The sequence below is a fragment of the Gracilinanus agilis genome, chromosome 1 (genome assembly GCF_016433145.1).
Source record: "Gracilinanus agilis isolate LMUSP501 chromosome 1, AgileGrace, whole genome shotgun sequence".
Lineage (NCBI taxonomy): Eukaryota > Metazoa > Chordata > Mammalia > Didelphimorphia > Didelphidae > Gracilinanus > Gracilinanus agilis.
In genome coordinates, this window is record NC_058130.1 from 719248398 (window position 1) to 719266134 (window position 17737).

Here is a 17737-nt window from a genome sequence, read left to right on the forward strand (position 1 = left end):
ACTTCCTAAGTGCATGACCCTGGGGCAAGTAACTTATCCCCAACTACCTAGCCCTTACTTGCTCTTTTACCTTGGAACCACTACTCAATATTGATTCTAAGACAGAAAGTAAAGGTTAAAAAAAAAAAAAAAAAGCTGAACTAGAGTACTAGTACAGAGGACCAGGCTTTACCACTACTCCTTAAGGTCCTTCAGGCCTTATGATCTGTCCTATCTCTATACTCAACAGTTCCTGGCACTGTCATCCTGGCACACATTTATAAAACCTAAAGAAACAAACACTGAGTCTTGCCATTCTGAGAACTTCCCTCTGCCCCTGACTGCACCTCACAATTTCTGGTCCTTTTAAAATTAAATTTTCTTTAATGTTGTCTCCCCTAAGAAACTCTTTTGCCTTTTTTATTTGTATGCCAATAAATGCTTTTTCATCTATTCCTAAGAGAAGGTACAAAGATGAAAAGATACAGTTTCCTGTCCTCATGGAGCTCACAATTTGGTAAAGAAATATAATACATGATAAGTGAATCAGAGAGGTACTCAGATGCATTGTGGAAAAGCTGGCATCTGAACCAAGCTTTAAAAGACAGGTAGGTTTTTAATTGGAAGGCCAAGGGAGTAAGGACATTCTAGGAAAAGTGGACAAAGGTGCATGAACAAAGAAAGGCAAGTCAGTTTAGTTCAGCTGGAAGGGAGTATGTGGGGATAGGAGAAAGATGAGATTCAATTCCCTAGGCCCTGATAAATCCTGGGGAAACTAAGATAAAAATGAAAGCAGTCCTGCAGTTAAGAAGCTTACTTTCTATTGTAGGAAAAACAATGGCACAGAAAGATAAGTAAATACAAAATAATTGGAAGAAAGGCAGAATTGTTAATTAGGGGTATCAGAAAAGGCCTATAGAGGGGGTAGCTGGGTGGCTCAGAGGATTGAGAGCCAGGCCCAAAGATGGGAGGTCCTGGGTTCAAATTTGGCCTCAGATATTTCCCAGCTGTGTGACCCTGGGCAAATCACTTAACCCCCATTGCCCACCCTTACCACTCTTCTGCCTTGGAACCAATACCCAGTATTGAATCTAAGACGGAAGGTAAGGGTTTAAAAAAAAAAAAAAAAAAAAAAAAAAAAAGGGTCCATAGAAGGTAGCATTTGAGTTAAGCCTTGAATGGAGCCTAGGGATTCTAAGAGATAGAAGTCAAGAAGAAGAGAATTCCAGGTATGTGGCACAGTCTATGCAAAGGCATGGAGACAAGAGATAGAACAGCAAGTAATTGAATTTGTCTAGAACATTAATGGGCAAACTATGGCCTTCGGGCCAGATACAGCCCCCTGAAATGTTCTATCCAGCCACATGACATTATTCCTAATTTGATGAATACAATGAAACTTCGAAAGAGTTGCTTTAGAAACAGACTGACACAGATGAGCATTTCCTTTCCTTTGGCCCCCTCTTTAAAAAGTTTGACCATCACTGGTCTAGAACACAGAATAAAATGAAATGAGCCTGGAAACAGATTGCAGTCAGCTTGTGAAGGGCTTTAATAAATACCAAACACAGGAATTCATTTTATTATAAAGGCAACAGGGAGCCATGATGATAGCAGATTATACATGGCTTGGATTATTATCAAGCAAAAGGAACAAATCAGACTTCAGACCTTTTGCAGAAAATCTTTGTTTTCTTATACTTCCCCTTTCTTCCTCCAGTCCCAACTAAATGGTGAATGAGGTTAATGGGCAGTAACTCTATTTTACCTAAAATTTCTATGTATAATCCTTTCCTGGAGATAACAAATGGAAAATAAGAGCTGGGCTTAAAATCAAGTAAGAGGAGAACGGACTGGCCTGCATTTGGTCAATCATCACAAGCTACTTACTAGAGCAGATGCTCATCTCTCTACTACCAATATTTTCCTGGTATTGCCATATGGCTACAGATCATGGAACAGCATGATAATAGAGAAGATATGAAAAGAATGTTTTATCTCTACCAGTAAAGGGAGAAGTATGGCACCCTAAACAGTTGCTGAATTAAAATAAAAGCTCTTTCAAGTATGTATGCAAAATTATGGGTTAGTAAAAAAAAAAATTACAAAGACTTACTTTAGCTTTGGAATATGCTCCCCCTACCACTGCTCTTTAAACTCCAGAGTTTAAAATAGTTCTGGATTTTGTCAGCAAAATAAACTAAATAAAAGCAAAAAAAAAATAGTAGCAGCAGTTCAAGTCAACAGTCCAGAGCTGTCACAAAGTATTAACCACCAGATAAGGAACACAAATTGAGAGAGGAACAGATATGGTTTTTGAGGTTCCACAGAAATAATTTTAGGTTTTGTTTTATTTTTTAAAGGCAGAATGGTACAATAGAAAAAAATGCAGGATTTGGTGTCAAGGAACCTGGGGACTTTGAATCTCTGCCCTACCATTTAATACCTGTGTTTGTTGTTTAGTCATTTCAGTCATGCCCAACTCTTTGCTTTTATTGGCAGAGATACTAGAGTGTTTTGCCATTTCCTTCTCCAGTTCATTTTACATATGAGGAAACTGAGGCAAACAGGGTAAAGTTACCTGCTGAGGATCACATAACCAGTTAAGTGTCTGAGGCTGGATTTGAACTCAGGAAAAGGAGTCTTCCTGATTCCAGGCCTGGCATTCTATCAATTGTACCTCCTTGTTGCCCTATTACCTGTGTAAGCACCACAAAGTCTCTTAAGCTATTTCCACAACTGCAAAATGAACAGGTTAGATTAGTTTACTATGAAGTTGGTATTTCAATTATTATCACCTCTACTTCATAAATGAGTAAACTGAAGATTCATTGGAAGGGAAAGCTTGTAGGTTGGTACAATCTGCAAAGGTTTCACAAAAAACTCAAATCAAGCTACAATCCATTAGGATTCTTTTGGGTTTTTTTTTTGTTTGTTTTGTTTTTTTAATTAAGATGGCATGGTATAGGAGGTAAAACACTAGATATAGTGTCATGGAACCTGGGTTAGAGTTAAGTACCACAACTGGCATTTATCTTTTCTGCTACAATAAAAGCTGCTTCATGGGGAGAAGGAAATACAATGCAAAAATAATTAAGATGTGGTCTCTGCCTTAATGGAATTTATAATCTAGAGACAGAAGAAAGAAGAAATGCTGGTAGTAGGTTATAAAATATATACAAATAGAATGTACTATCTAATAATGATGTAATATAGAACAAGGAGAACATGAGAAAAGTATAAAGTACTTTTTCAAGGTTGGAGAAATGAAAGATTGTTTCTTACTGGGATGTTAGGGAAGGCAGCTGAAGGTGGCACTGAAGAGTTGAATCTTGAAAAAAGACCTTGGAGTAATCTAGATAAGATTTTTAAAAAATTAAAGTACAGGAAGAGAACATTCTAGGAATAAAGAAACAGTGTAACCAAAGGAGAACAAATATTAACAAACTAGTTACGTACCAAGAATACAAGCTGCTCACTTTAACTGGAGCACAGTAAAGTACAGCAGGGGAGTAATGAAAAAGTCTGAATAGGCAAACAGTTGTGAAGATACGCTGTGGATCCTAAATGATGAACTAAGCAGTTTAAATTTATTCAACCAATGATGCAAAGCCATGGCTTGGACAAGTAGTCATTTAGCCTTTAGCTGAACAGCTCCAATGATCCTCATTATCCATACAGTAATTCACCCATAATAAAATCCAGGCACACCAGTCTTGCTGTTCCTTTTACACAACACACCATCTCCTATTCTCAGTGCCTGCATACTACTTGATTCCATGCTTGGCATGCTCTCTCTCCTCATGTCCCCCTCTTTGAATCCCTCAGCCACCACTTATACACGAATCTTTTCCTGATACTCTCACAGCAGCTAGTGTCTTCCCCCACACACACAAAAAAGCAAAACAAACATCTTGTGTTTATTTTACATACACACAGTATTCGTTCTTTGAAAACAAGCTCTTTGAAGGCAGGGATGTTTCACTTCTTGAATTCCCAGTACCTGGAGTAGAAGCCTTTAAAAATGTTTGGTGACTAATTGAAGCCCATTTCAGTACAGAAAAGCTGTAAATGTAGAACATTGCAGAAGAAAGAATAGTGGGATTTTAAGTTAGAAGGCCTAGGTTCAAAACTACTACTAGGTGGGAGACCTTTGGAAACCCACTTAACCTGGCAAGTTTGCATCTTCCTCATCTATAAAATGTTGGAGTTGGACTAGGTCAGCAGTTCTCAAAATGTGGTCTGGTAGGTATCCTTTTCAGGGAGTCTTCAAGGTCAAAATTATTTTTATAATAATACTAAGACATTTTAATTTCAAATATTGTGTTTTATATTACACATAAATTAATTCACATAAACATTCTTTGAGGTCCATTTTTAAGAGTGTAAAAGGACCAAAAAGTTTGAGAACTCCTAGATTAAAAAAATCTTTCTTCCAGCTCTAAATTCTTTGATCTCAAACTCTTCCTTACATTGAGCTGAAATCTGCTTTTCTCTAGCTCCCACTCATCAGGCCTAGTCAGACTCCATGCACAGAACAAACATTTCTCTACAAGGCAACTGAAAAACATACACAATCTTTGTATAACAGTCCAGCTAGGAAAAGAAATAGAATAGCACTACCTAGGGCTAAATTCACACTTGTTGTCAATCAATGAAACAGCTGAGGACACCTAGTACATCTATTCCTTCAGTTCAGGATAAGTTCCTTTGCCAAATAGCAAGGAAACCAAAGGAATTCATGAATTTATTGTGCTGGCGTGGTAATGATTACCATTTAGTACATCAAGTTCAAGGAAGTTGCTGGGGGGAAAAAAGCATTTAGTTGCTATAGAAGCATTCTGGGCTAGAACTTGAAATTATTTTTTAAAGGCTTTGAAAAGAGGCTGAAAAATTCTCAGAGATATGTTTCTAGTCCCAGTATCCTTTTGTATCTAGCTTTAATCCTATCTATGCCTATGGTCGACTGCTATTGATGGAATTGGAATAGTGTTCTGTGAACCTTAAAGAACCATATAATTTCCAATTCTTTTAATAAAGCAGCAGCCTCCTCTCCCCCCACCTTTTCTGACCAAAACATTAAAACTCTGCTGGGGATGGGAGCAGTAACACAAGTTTGGGGATAGGGAAGAATGACCTTAAAGACCCACTGCTAGATCACAATCCACCATTTGAGGATCCCTTTGGCAGTAGAGTTCAAGATAGCTTTGCTTTTTTCTCAATGAATGCATTTACTTAGCATTTACAGGGTAAAGGTAAGCAGAGGGAGTAAATTCCACATATGGGAAGCAGCTTGTGCAAAGGCATGGATACAGGAGATAGAATTCCATAAGGTACAGAAAGGCCAATTTGGCTGGACTTCAGAGTTCATGAAGGGATAAAATGTGCAATAAATTTAGAAATGTAGGCTGGAGCCAGATTGTGAAGAACTTCAAAGGCAAAACAGAGGAATCTGTATTTTCCTCTAGAGTTGATATAGGGAGCCAGGAAAGGTTTTTGAGAAAGTGAGTGAAATTTCCAGGTCTGTGTTTTAGGAATATCACTGTCAGTTTTGTGGAGGAGAGGAGAGAAACTTGGAGGCAGAGGCCCTAATTAAGGAGTAAGAGTTGCTTGATGGCTGGACCCAGGGTAGTGGCTATATAAATAAAGAAAAGGGAACAAGTAGAAGAAATGCCATTTGTTCATAACTAAACTTGTTCATAACTACAGAATGAAGAACTAAGAATGACCGAGTTTGTGAATCTGGGTATTGGTCAAAAATTAGGAAGTTAGAAAAAGAAATGGGGGTTTGAGAAGAAAGATAAATTCTTTTTTCTTTAACATGATGACTTAGAGATATCTTTGGAATATCCAGTTGGAAACATCTAAAAAGCATTTGGAGATAGGAATGGAGCTCTGGAGAAAGCCCTGAATAGATCTATAGATCTGGAAGTTACTTGCATAGAAAAGAGAATTTAACACTTTGGATTTGATGAGGCTATCATGAATGTGGAGGGTTACAGAAAAAAGAACCCAGTAGTATGAGCAGTGTTTAATGCTTGTTGAACTAAAATATCCTACTTGCATACCCAGTAACCCTCAACAATTCCTTTACCTTGAAAGATTGATAAGAATGGATCAACTACAGACACCAGCAATTCAGGTTGGTTGTATAGTTCTATGGATTTCTCCAACATACAAAACTCAAAGTGGAGAAAAGAAAACATGGCAGCATGCCTGGTTCTGGTCTTCTAAAACAATATAAATGGCAGCCCCTGCCTCCCTCCCCTTGCACAAAGAAAGCCCTAACTCCCTTGAATTCATTTTTATATGAATATTTCAGATCCCTGCTCTATAATATGGTTATCTAAAACTTTCCAATTATTCCACCTCCCCATGAAAAAGCCTCTTTTCTACAATTTTTTATATTTCTTTAGATGATGTATCAATTATATCTTATTCATGGGTATTAAAATTCCAACATCTTTTTTAGTCTTTGATTAATTTGAATCATGGGCTTTTAGTACAAAAAAAGAACCTTGGAGATGTTCTAATACAACACTCATTTCACAGAGAAGGAAATTGAGGTCCAGATGGCGAAAGGGCTATCAATGACAGAGCTGAGCTAAAACCAGGGTCTTGTCTCCATTATACTATATTGCTTTTGTAAGGAAAAGTAACCTTGTTCTGAAGATCCTGGGATATTATGGAATCAAAGAAGGACTGAGCTGGAAGAGACCTAAGAGATTCATTCCCTTGACAGTGAAATAAGGGAGATGGAAATACATAACCTTTATAGTACCTTCCAACTTTAAATCTATTAGCCTTATATTCTAGTACGCTCTCATTTTATAGAGAAAATAAAGACTCACAGAAACTTTTCTGAGGTCAATTAAGGGAAGACTCCTTGATCAATTCTCTTTTTACTGCATAGTACCTAATTTTTAATGACTCTACATACTTTTAGATTCTGTGATGTTTAAATTCCAATGTATAAGAAATTCTGTACTAAGATACGAAAAGTGTTTTAACCATTTACTGACCCAAGATCCTGACTGAGGTAGTCATGGAAACCAGTTCTCATGGCCCTGGGATACTTGATTAGACTCAGGTCCCATCAGAGAGCAGCTCATTGCATGCCAGCTCTCACAGTGTCTAGTATGAGATAACCAAGTGTCCTTGCACTTTCACAAAAACATGTCTGGTCCCAAATGGACTATCTGTTAGCTTGAGTCATTTTGGAATTGTTTACTGTTATCATTTAACCTTGACAAGGCACTTGTGGTATTGATTCTGTATACTCTGTGCTCTAAGGTCTGGGAATATGATTATTTCATACCTTTGCTTATCATACTAAAGAATGTTATTGCACAGCCCCCCCCCCCAAAAAAAAGTTGTGGTTTTTTTTCCTCCTTTGCACCTGAGAATCTGTCACACCTTGTTCCTGAGAATTCTCCATCCATACCATGCACAGATACCTCTCTGGATTGGCCCCTTCAAGCCTCTTTTCTTGCCTCCCCTTTGCAAGAATTATATATGTAGCTGCTATCTGGATAAACTTAAAGCTACTTGGCAATAGATAATTTGCTTCACATGTGCATGTATATCTCTGCTTAATAAAAATTATCTTGATTTTAAAAGCATAGCATCTCTCAGGTAATCTTCCTCTTGGGAACAAAGGGACTAAGGTCTTGTTGGGGGGGGGTGGTCTGTGCTTGTCACAGCTCTCTGGGGTGTTTGCTCCCCCTTGAGGGAAGAGAGATTTGAGATCTAAGTTTCATTGAGCTTGTGCTTCAATTTACAAGATGAAATAAGACAATGGATGGGAGTACAATGATCCCTCACCTATCATGGGAGTTAGGTTCCGGAAACCTTGCAATAGGTGAAAATCCCCAAAGTAGTGGGGGCATATTTATTTTATTATTTATATATTTTAAGGTTTTATAAACCCTTCCCACTCTCTTATAAACCTTTTCCACATTCATTAACCTAGTCACTGAGCCAATCAGAGTCCAGGATATAGAACACAGCACTGTGGTTGGTTGTCTTTTATTCCATCAGCCAATAGGGTGCCATGGTAAATACAACTCCGTGACACAAAATCAGATTTTTTTAAAACCTGTGATAAGTGAACCTGTGATAGAGCGAGGATGACTGTATTTTAATTTATTGGTTTATTCTTTAAAATACCTTACCTTCTGCCTTTGAATTGATACTAAAATACTTGCCCACTGTTACATAGCTAGGAAGTATCTGAGGGTATAGTTGAACCTAGATCCTCTTGACTCTTAAGTCACCATCTATTCACTACTATCTATCACTAGCTGCTCTGATAGGAATAATTTTAAACTGAGATGCAGAGGGGTTAAGTGAATTATTAATCTCAAAGATCTAATTATCTTCCCCCCAAATCCCACCCCACATACTATGAGCTAAAGACAAAATTCAAACCTAACTCAAAATCCAGGATTTTTTCCATTGTAGTATCCTCCAACTCCTTCCTCAGATTTCACAGTCCAACTTTTTCACCTCTACAGAAGTAAAGAGTCTGTTGATAGATGCCAGGGGGATTCATGCAAAGCTTAAAGGAAGCTGTCTATAACTTGCATACCTGCTGATTGATGACCAACCAGGTAAGTTTAGAAATATAAGTCCTGTCTGGCGACAGATGTGGTCAAATGCATTGCTTCATATCTCTTGGCCTTCAAACATGGCATCTGTGAGGTAGTAGATTTCCCCGGCACTAAAGGTCTTCAAATAGATTCTGGATAACCATTTCCCAGAGATCTTATAAAAGGTTTTCCTGTTCGGGAACAGGTTGCACATAATTACTTCTAAGTTCCTCCTGAGATTCTGTGATTCTATTATTCTGAATGTCTATAAGATCTCTCTGAATATACCCTTTGGGAAAAACAAGTTTGATGAAGAGAGAATTAAAAGAACAAGAGCCATTCTCCAATGACAAATGGTCAAAGGATATAGGGAAAAGTTTTTAAATAAATACAAACTTTTGAAAATCATGTGAAAAATGCTTCAGAAAGATAGGAAAAATACAAATAGAATGAGAGATTTTACTTAATAGCTATTGGATTAGTAAAGATGACAAGAGATGAAAAAAGAAATTATTGGAAGAGCTATGGGTTGCAAGAAAAACAATGCTGGTGGAGCTGTGAACTAGTATAGCCCCATCAGAAATCAATTTGAAATTATACCTCAAAAGTCACTAAACTATAGATACCTTTTGACTCAATGATACCATTATCAGATACATACCTCAAAGAGGTAAAAAAAAAAAAAAACAGAAGGGAATAACAGGTACAAAAAAATGTTTAAAGTATAGTTTTTTTGTTGTTCTTAAGAAATGGAAACAAAGTAGGGTTAAGTACCTATTAATTGGAAAATGGCTGAAAATTTTGTGTTCTATTCTGAACATAATAGAATGACACTGTACTATAAGAAATGATAAATTTAAAGGAAATTCTAAAGATTTTATGTACTTGAGCAGATTGAAATGAGAAGGAAATAAAAAAGTAATATACATGATAGCCACTATACTACAAGGGAAATAACTCTGAAAGCCTTCAGGGCTCTGATACATGTAGTAACCAATCATGACTTCAAAAGACTGAAAATGAAATATATCTTCCCAGCCTTTTTTTAAAAATGATAGTCAAAGCAGGAAGACTTATTAGGATATAGAAAATTACATGGACCAAACAAGAAAGGTCACCAGAAGAAAGAATGTTAGATCGAGAATTGCCCGTAGAGACTATCGCTCTCCTTTGAGAGATAGTTGAAGTGAAGTCTAGATAGCTGAAGTGACTTTCCTAAAGTCCCAAGAATGATCACACCAAGGATCAGACCAGAAGCCAGACCTCCTGGATTTCAAACCAATTACCATTCTATTTTACTATTTTGTCAAATCTTATGTGGAATCTATTTTTTAGTTGAGAATTAAGAGTCTGATGTCCTCAGGAATTGAGATTAGGACAGTTTTAAGTGGCCATACTTAAATAGAAGACATTCGTTCATCTCTAACCATACCTTTTATGGGGTCAAAGGGTATGCATTAGTTTTATGGCCCTTTGGCCATAGTTCCAAAATATCTTACAGAATGGTTGAATGATTTCACAACTCCACCTACAATACATTAGTGTCCCAAATTTTCTACATCCCTTCTAGCAGGTCATTTTTCTTTTGTCATGTTAGTCAATCTAGTAGGTATGAGGTGGTACCTCAGAATTGTCTTAATTTATATTCCCTAATTAATAGTGATTTCAAACATTTTTGTGTGACTATTGATAAGTTTGATTTCACCTTCTAAAAACTGACAGTTCATATCCTTTGACTATCAAGTGGGGAATGGCTCTTAATTTTACAAATTTGGCTCAGTTCCCTATATATTTGAGAAATGAGGTCTTTATTAGACAACTTACTGTAAATCTTCCCCCATCCCTTATTTTCCTGCTTTTCTTATAAATTTGGCTACCTTGGTTTTGTTTGTGCAAAATCTTTTTAATTCCATGTGATCAAAAGTATCTAATTTATTTCTCATGATCCTCTCTATTGTGTAAATGGAATTAGCTCAAAGCCCATTCATAGTTAAAATTCTAGCCACCAGAGAGAATGTCACCCCCACCTCCCTTAGTGGGGAGGGGAGATGAGTTACCCACACGTGACAATAAGTAACAAATCAAAAACAAGGGATTGCCCTTTGGGCAGTCCAAAACCAGTATGAGACTGCCATTTGTCCACTTGAATTGGAGGTGGACCCCCAGGAAGTGCGGAAAGATACTATCTCTTCAAGTATGATGGTAACTTCCTGTTGAGGCAGTTCGCACTTTGAACTTGGTGCTGAAGGATCTCGGCTGAGACCTCAGGCAGCTTTCTCTCTGAACTGTCACGTAGGTAAGTTAGGCTGACTTCCTTGGGCCTACGTTGGTGTTTTCCAGACTCTCTACCTCAAGTAGGTTTCTTGCCTCTCTAATTGCTACGGCCTAATTTAATTAATCTTTTCTCACTTGGTCCGGACCAGAGTTTTTTCTCTCTCTCTCTTCTTACCTTCAACCTTCCCAATTGTAAATAAACTACCATAAAACCGATCCTGACTTGGGTCCATTTTAATTATGGAATCAATCTAAATCTGATTGATTCCTGGCGACCACACCTTAATATATGTCTATATAATATCTAATTTTTCCATTTTTAATCGTTACACTACCTATTGTACTTATCTCTTCTATTATCCATAAAAAACTGACAGGTGCACTTTCCCATGCTACCTTAATTAATGTCTATATCATTTTGACCATATCTTGACACACAGTGTTAGTTTTCCCAACAATTTTTTGGTCAAATGGTGAATTCTTGCCCTCAAAGTTTGGCTATTTGGGTTGGTCAAATACCAGAATAGTATGGTCATTTACTACTGTGTATCTAATCTATTCCACTGACCCACCATTCTATTTCTTACTCATTACCAGCCTGCTTTAATGATAACCACTTTTTGTAATAGTTTGAAATCTGGCACTGCTAGTTTGCCTTCCTTAATATTTTGAAAATTGATTTTCTTGATATTCTTAATCTTTTGTTCTTCCAGGTAAATTTTGTTATCCCTCCCTCCAGTTTTATTGATATAGAACTGAAAGTTCTATTATTAATTAAAATTGTCATTTTAATTAATTTTTACTATATTAGCTCATCTTATCCATGAGCAATGAATATTTCCCTAATTGTTTAGATTTAGATGTCTTTATGTGAAAAATGTTTCATAATTGTGTTCATATATAGTTCCTGAGTTTAGGCTGCAGTGAATTTAAATGGAATTTCTCCTTCTGTCTCTTCCAGCTGGGATTTGTTGGTAATATTTAGAAATGATGATTCATGTGATTATATATTCATAAATAATATAAGTATGCTTTATTAATATTTTATATTCTACAACTTTGCTAAAGTTATTCCACTTAGTTTTTTAGTTGATTCTCTAGGGACACCATCATATCATCTATAAAGAGTTATAGTTTTATTTCTTCAATGCCTATTCTTATCTTTTTAATTTCTTTTTCTTGTCTCACTGCTATACTTCGAATTTCTAGTACAATACTGAGTAACAGTGGGGACAAAAGAGATGAGCCTTATGACTGCCAGCAGGGATGGATAGATCAAGTAGTTTCTTTAAGGATAAGGGAGATGTGGATGTGTTGTATGAAGTAGGGAATCAGCCAGTAGACAGGAAGACCTGTGTAGGTAGAGGGCTTTGCCTAGATGAGAACAGCTACCTCCTTTATAAGTGAGATGAATAGATAGATAGAGATGGCATCTGAGTGGTGAGATGAGAAAAAGAGAAATGGGAGCTCTCTGCAAATGGCCTCAATTTTTTCAGTTATATATGAAGCAAGGTTCTTAGCTGAGAAGCTAGAGGGAGGAGGGAATCCATGGGAGTCTTTAAAGAAGGATAAAAAGATTCGGAAAAGTTGCTATCTTGAGAGCAATATTGTAATCAATTAGTGAGGTAAAAAAGGACTGTCTTATAGCAGAAAGGGCTAGTTAATGTTATTTAATATGACCTGAGAACATCAGATATGTAGGATAATGGATGTTTCTGGTGTTGCAGAAATGAAACTAATGGATGTACTACTTAGAGGGGGAGGGGCATTTATCTTATTTTACTGACATTGAGAGGATAATTAAGTGCAATGGGTGGCATCATTTCCAGAGGCAGCTTCAGAGAGATTTAGGTGTGACGTAAGGAAAAATTTCTTCACAATCAGACATGTCCAACGTGGATTAAATTGCCTCAGAAGGTAGTGGGTCTTTGCCTTATCACATGTCCTCAAAGAAGGACTTGATGAACATATATGTTGGAGGTGAGGATTATTGGTAAGGAACAGGTTAGCCAAGATGATAATGAATAATAACTTGCTACTGGCTACTACTAATACTACTAGTGTTAGACACTACCAAGCACTTTACGAATACTATCCTCACAACAATTTTTTAAGGTAGATGCTATTTAACCCCATTTTATATTTGAGGAAACTGACGCAAATAAAAATTAAATGACTTGCAAAGTTAGACAGTTTTTGAGTATCTGAGCCAAATTTGAGCTCTAGGGTCAGCACTCTATGCATTACATTATTGAGCTCTCTCTAATGATAACATCTGTGATGCCTTATAGCTCTTAAATTTTGTGACATCTTGAGCAAAAGGAAGGACACACATGCTGTAGGTAGAGCTAGGCAAATCATACTGGTGCCAATATGAATTATTATCAGCTGGTTTGTAAAAAATTTCATTAAAATATTGGATATAAAACTACCCAGTTTATACTAAAATTGATACTGCCCTGCCTTCAGATGCTTTTATAAAAGTTTGATGCTTTTATAAAATAGTGATTCCTATTTAGGCAAATAGATACTATTAGGACAATGCCAACAATTTTTTTGTTGTGGCCTTCATCACTACTATCAAGCAACATATTTTATTGAACACTAGCTACTTACAAGGCACTGTGGTACTACTAGGTTTGTACCCTAAACAGATAATAAAAAAGGTTGTACAAAAATATTCATAGCTGCACTCTTTGTGGTGGCAAAAAATTGAAAAATGAAGGGGTATCCTTCAATTGGGGAATGGCTGAACAAATTGTGGTATCCAATGGTGATGGAATACTATTGTGCTATAAGGAATGATGAACTGGAAGATTTCTATATAAACTAGAAGAACCTCCATGTACTGATGCAGAGTGAAATGAGCAAAACCAAGAGAACATTGTACACAGAAAGTGAAACACTGTAGAATAATCGAATGTAATGAACTTTGCTACTAGAAGCAATGGACAATCCCAAGGGACTTCTGAGAAAAAAATGCTATCCACATTGATAGAACTGTGGGAGTAGAAACGCAAAAGAGAAACATATGACTTATCACTTGTTTATATGGGTACAAGATTTGGGGTTTTGGTTTCAAACAATTGCTCTATTGCAAAAATGAATAATATGGAAATAGGTATCAAGTTATAACATTTGTATAACCCAGTGGAATTGCTTGTTGGCTCTAGGAGGTGAGGAGAGAAAGAAAATGTATTATGTAAAAATGGAAAAAATATTTAAAAACAAACAACAACAACCAAAAACAAACAAACAAAAAAACCAAGGCACTGTGGTAGAGTGGGAAAAGCATCATATTAGCAAGAAGCCTGGGTTCTAGTCCAATCTCTTTAAAAAAATTATTGTATGGCTCTAGGCAAGCATTACTTTTGGGGTCTGGTTCTCTCTCTATAAAATGATGATGTCAAACTAGATAATCTTTTAAAGTTTCTTGCAAAGTTTAAAATTCTATCATTTTATAAAACATTGCTTTCAATAACTTTAGAACCTAATCAGGAAAACAAGACATAGACATTTAAAAAGTAATTAATCTGTAGTGTTAGTTGCTGTGTATCACATGGATTAAACAAATGGTAAGTGCTAAGGGAATATCAGGAGCCATGCCCAATATATAGCAAAAAAGTCATAAATTTAAATTATTATTAATAATAACAACTGTAGTATACCTTTGATTTGTTTTGCCTCAAACACTTGTTTCAAACCTGAAGTCAAAATTCAAATTGGGGATTTGCCCCACAGAGCAGAAGTAGGATCAATGCCAAGGTACTGAAGAAAGACAGATATGGATTCCTTTCAAGTAGAACTTCTTAACAATCAGATGGTTCTAACCATGGAACTGGCTGTTTCCAGAAGATTCATTTAGAAGCATTCAAGCAGAAACCGAATGATTTGCCAAGGATAATAGATTTAGAAGCTGGAAGGAATCTCAGAAGACATCTAATTTAACCTCCTCATTTTACAGGGAGAGGGGTATTTTTGCTTCAGGTAGTGTTTGAACCAGATGATCTTTGAGGTCTCATCCAGCTTTCAGAGTCCTTGATTCTAAAATTTCAGGTCTACAGTAGGGCTAGGAAAGATCTTAAGGAAATGGCATTAAAAAAAAAAAAAAAAAAAAAAAAAAAAGGCATGTTCTTCAACCACTTGACAAAATATAAAAAGGGTAGTAGAAAAAAAGTTCTCAACTAAGAACTCTGTCTAACCCCATATTCAGGAATAAACAGGCTACAAGACCTAAAATAGGCTAATAATAATAAAGTATTACAATACATAATATTATTACATACAATATATAATAATGGATAGTAATATCAACTTATAAGGCTCAGTTTCTCCATCTGTGGATGAAGTAGAGGACCTCTAAAGGTTCCTTTTTGCTCTAACAACCTATGATTTCATTAACCTGGGGAGAGGTGGGGGAAAAAGGTACAGATACATAATTTCATTGGTGTGAGCTACTCCTGAGTATGAAAAATCTTCCCACCAATAAAGATAGGCAATTTCTCTGTAATTTAGAGTCTAACAGAACTTCCTGGGTATACTCAAAGGTCAACTGAATTGTCTATGGTTACACAACTACTGTGTCAGAGGCAGGATATGTACACAGATCTTCCTGAATCCGAGACTACATTCCATCCCCTATGGACATAGATTCTAATTTTATTTTTAACCTTCCTTAAATATGCTGGACATATAGACTTGGATCTACCACTGAAAATGCATTTGTACATTACAGATAAGAAAATTGTATTCTCTCAAAGAACTGGAAATTAATCAAGAGAAAAATTATTAAATAGACTAGGGTACATGAATGTGATGAAATAACAAAAATATGATGAATACAAGAATGGAAAAACATGTATGAACTGCAGCTGCAGTAAGATGATGTAAAGGTTAAAGCACAACTTGGAAAGCAATATATATTGACTATAACAATTTAAATTAAAAAATAATAAAGTTAAGATTTAATATTTTACATTTAGAACAGTGCTTAGCACATAGTAAGCACTAAATAAATGAGTATTAACTCAATTGACTCAAATTAATAATGATGAAGCTTGGCCCAAAGCAAAAATACAAGAATATACATCCCTACTTCCTTCTCTGCAGGTACTATGGGTATGGAACAAACCCTATAAAATCAGACTTAACTGATATGTTGGTTAGTTTTGTTGAACTGTTTCTCTTTTTTTTTTTAACTCTTTGTATAAGGGATGATAGTCTAAAAGGGAGTACTATATACATTAGGAAATGGTGGCAATGTAAAAACAAAAGATATCATCAATAAATTTTTTGTGTGTGCTCCCTATGTTTCTGTCTATAGAAACCTCTTGACTTACCACAAAATAATGAAGTCCCACAAAAAGCAGAATTTTTTGACATTCAAAATGTATACATTTATTCAAAGTCATATAAAAAAGTATTCTTTACTATCTTCTATAATTACCTTTAACATTGTGTCCTAGGCCAGCTGTCTACTTCTAGTCCCAGCTTTGCCCAATGACTAATTAAAAAAAACAATAGTTGTCTCTTAATTTTTCCAAGTTGTACTGAATTCGATTCAACTTTGTTAAATACCTATGTGGAAGGTCCTATACTCAGTGCTGTAAAGAATGGGAAACGTTAGCTTCTAAGCACAGGGATTTTACAATCTAGTTTATAGGCTTCTCTGAATATAAGCTTACTGGCAAATTATTTTTTGAACCTTTATCCCAGGGCACTCCTCATTAAACAATGATTTTATTGGTATGACTTTGTACACACCAAGCATCAATTTGGTAACTTGCCCCCTGATGTTTGAATTATTTGATCCATTACAATCTTTGACCGTTTCTTTTCAGAAAATGACAAAGCCATGTGTCCTCAGAGGCAGCATCCTAAGTCAATTTACAGAGACTGATCTTGCTAATTATTTTCATTTGAAGAAATGTAGCCATGGTAGAATGTTCCTTTCAGGATGACTCCCCTTAAGCACCAACTTTGGTGCTTTTAGCAGGATGACTCCCCTTAAGCACCAACTTTTAGCATTATTAAACTTACTACTAGTAAACCCCACAGCAATCTTCACTTTCCTGGGGAGAAAAAAGCCTTCAAGAGACATAATAAATCTATAAGGAATGATGAACAGGATAATTTCAAAAAGAACTGGAAAGACCTATGTGAACTGATGCAGAGTGAAATAAGCAGAACAAGGAGAACATTATACACAGTAACTGAAATATTGTAGGATGATCAAATGTCACATTCTTTGCTACTAACAGCGATACAACAATCTAGGACAATTCTGAGGGACTATGAAAAAAAATCTATCAACCTCTAGAGAAAGAACTGTTGAAATATAAATGCAGATGAAGACATATGATTTATCCCTTTTTTATTTGGCTATATGATTTGGGGTTTCAGTTTTAAAAGATTATTCACTTACAAAAAATAAATAATATGGAAATAAGTTTTTCGTGATAATAAACGTATAACCCAGATTGAATTGCTTGTCTGCTCTGGAGGGGGGAAGGAAGAAGGGAAGGAGACAATATGAATCATATAACTTTGGAAAACTTATGTGGACATTTTTTATTAAAATAAAATAAAGATAAATAAGAAACATTAAATCAAGTAAAAATCATTCTAGCATTTCTGTAAGGGATTTTGATTTGTTTCTTGAAAATGATCCATAGGTTTCAATTAGTTCTATCTGCTGCAAGAAAATTACTAAATGTTGTACATCTGTTCTATTCAGGTATACAGTATAAGGCTCAGCTCAGATGTTTAGTTTGTCACTATCCAGATTCCCACTTATTAATAGCACATGTTTATATAGTACTTACTATGTGCCAAGCACAGTGGTAAGCACTTTAAAATTATTTCCTCATAACAATTCTACAAGGTAAGTGCTG